We start from the raw sequence: 2,803 nt of genomic DNA on the forward strand, positions 1-2,803 counted from the left end.
CAGCAGGGCACATACCACCCTGGGATAGCTGGGAGGAAATCTCAGGCTTGTGTCGCAGGTAGATCATAAAAGCATCAGGCAAATATCATCACCTGTTCATGCCTTCTGTCTTTCTACCACTTCCTTCTACCTCCTCGGATGGTGCATTCTGCCTACGTCTCTGACCGTGGCTGGTGTACTGTAGCACGAACAGATGAATCAGAACAGAACACGTGTGAAATACTGCCAACTGTGGAGAAACTTTAATGGATGCTCTAACCCACTGCTTTCTTTTGCCTCTGCAAATCTCCCCTAGAGCTATCACACAGACCGTATATACTGGGATATCTATTTTAAGCTCAACTTGTTTAAGAATAACAATTATTCCTTATTTAGTGAGCAGGATATCCTGTATATGGGACATTCTGGAGTGAGTGTTTAGATAACATCGATTTAAACAATGGGTGATTTAAACAATGGTAGTAAAAATTGATGTTATGAATTCTCTCTGGTCGCACTTTTCAGGTCATGTTTACTAGTGTACTACCTATTATTTTTCTTGAGTACGCAACTGCTATTAAAAACTTTATAAAGCTGAGCACCTCTGGGATGTCTCCCACCTCTGATGTATTCAGTATTTTTCCCAGAGACTCACCCAGTGCTCAGGGAGTTATGAAGCAGCCAAGGTCCCAGAAAAGAGGCCATTGGCCATCTTTTATCAGCCCCAGGCTCTACAGATTTCATCTTGCCTCTGACTGAGGAGGCAAGAAAGGACTAGCTAGTAATTTAAACAGCGGTAGTAAAAATCAGTGCTGTGGATTCATTCTGGTTCTGATGTTAAGGTCACATTATTAGCATTCAACCTATTGCTCTGCAGCCTGAGAGAGTCAGCCCCAGCACCACCTGGGCACGTAGAAGCACATGCTGAGCCTGCTTGTGCTGCCAGGCCTGCTGTGGCTGGTCACACGCTCCCGGCCCCAGCTGGCCCCTGGGCCTGTCCCACTGCCTGGGGTCACATCTGCATCTTCTGCAGCCCATGGGGCCCACGGCCGGCTGGGAAGCTGCGGCACTGCCCTGTGCAGAAGTCCCACAGGGTAACTGCTGTGCTGGTAGGCTCTCGGTCCCGCCGTGGGCAGCAGGCATGAAGGGCTGTGCCAGCTCCTGCAGATGTAGCTGTCTGTCTCTGAGCGTGGCCGTGGTGCAGCTAATCAAATCAGCCCCGCATGAAAAGAGACTGCAGCCTGTCTTGAAAAATCACTGTGCCTGGAGCAAGGCCCAAAGGCATGCGAAACATGCTGGCCTGGAGGGTGAAAAAAAACCCACAGGCTAGTAAAAATTGAATGTATGAGCCAAAGGTTCACAGAGTTCAACAGTATTTTCCAATAAAACATCTTGGAGGATCGGTTTAATACCAGCACAGCTGTGTTATTTAAACAGTTTGGAGGTTTGGGGGTGCAGGACAAAATCAAGTGATGGGTCACAGGCAATAAGCAGAACAATGAATGTTTTTGTCCCCTCATGCAGCCTTGTGAAGAAATATAGGAAAACATGAAACAAGGAGTGGGGAAGAAAGATGCTTTTCACATGCTGACTTTTCTTTTGCAAGATATGGCTGTTGTGGGATGATATTTCTGAGTAGCAAGGCTATGGACTTAGCTGACTGGAGCTGTCAGAAAGCATGCTTTTGGTTGTAGGGCATGGAATATTTTGCTGGCTGAGATGTTATAAAATTGTCTATGGTTTCTTGCCTTTACACCTGCTTTATTTTTAATTTTAAAAAATCCCCAATCTCCTGATTGTAACTCCAAGAGCCAGAGTTGCAGTGATTAGGACTTCTCTTTGTACCTCTCAAGTGTACTCTTGACTCTCACCCTAGTTTGGTTGCCTGTGAATTAATTCAGGCTGCTTGACCTTGGTTACCTAGTTCGACTTCGTGTGCAGCATCTTGGCTATGCAACAGAAGCTACTTCCTGTCAAGTATGATTTTTACATACTTGAAGTCATATTTTGTTTCATATAAACACAAATTACATAACCAAAAATTTGTATGGCATATCTCTTGATTCTCTGACCCATTCCTTGTTACAGCATTTTCAGCTTGTCGGGTTCAGTCTCTTGTGTTCAAGAACTGCTTTTCACCTTTGTGGAGCCACCGTGCAGATACAGCAATAGGAACTTTATCACCCGAAATTAAACCGAGCAGAATGCTTACATGATGGTGCTTAAACCTCAGCAAACAGCTTCAAAACTCTGTAAATATTTATTAAGCAAACAGAAGCTGAGGATGATGACCCTGTTCCCATCAATATTTGAGAGTTTAACATACTCCCAGCAAACGATGTGTTAAAAATTACCTCAAATATCTGTGTAGATTTAACCCCCGGGGTTATTATTTCCCACTTAATTTGTTAATGTCGGAATAATTTGGGCACAAGGTAAAAAACCCAAGGCTTTTGAATGATTCGATGACTGCAGGCAGCTGTTGGTACGGCAGCAGCCCTTACACACCCTGGTGCCCGGGCGTTGATGGCTTTGCTGCTCCTTTGGCACCGAGGCCCTCAGGCAAAGCTGGGGAGGGGAGGGACTCCCCTGCCGTGGGAAAGGCCTGTTAACACTTTTATTTGAGGAAAAACGTGCAACGTGGAGCTTGTGACACGGCACCGCAGCCCGGGCAGGAGTGCTCCCCCTGACACCGCCGTCCCCTCATGTGGGGCGACAGAAACTCGCAGTTTTTCACCAAAACACTCTGCAGGGCGCTGTTGCAGTGAGGGGGACACGGAACCCGACTCTCGCTCCTCTTTCGGGGCCGGCACGGGCAGGGCTG

This window comes from Corvus brachyrhynchos, unplaced genomic scaffold (assembly GCF_000691975.1).
Source record: "Corvus brachyrhynchos isolate BGI_N302 unplaced genomic scaffold, ASM69197v1 scaffold5, whole genome shotgun sequence".
In the NCBI taxonomy this organism is placed as follows: Eukaryota; Metazoa; Chordata; class Aves; order Passeriformes; family Corvidae; genus Corvus; species Corvus brachyrhynchos.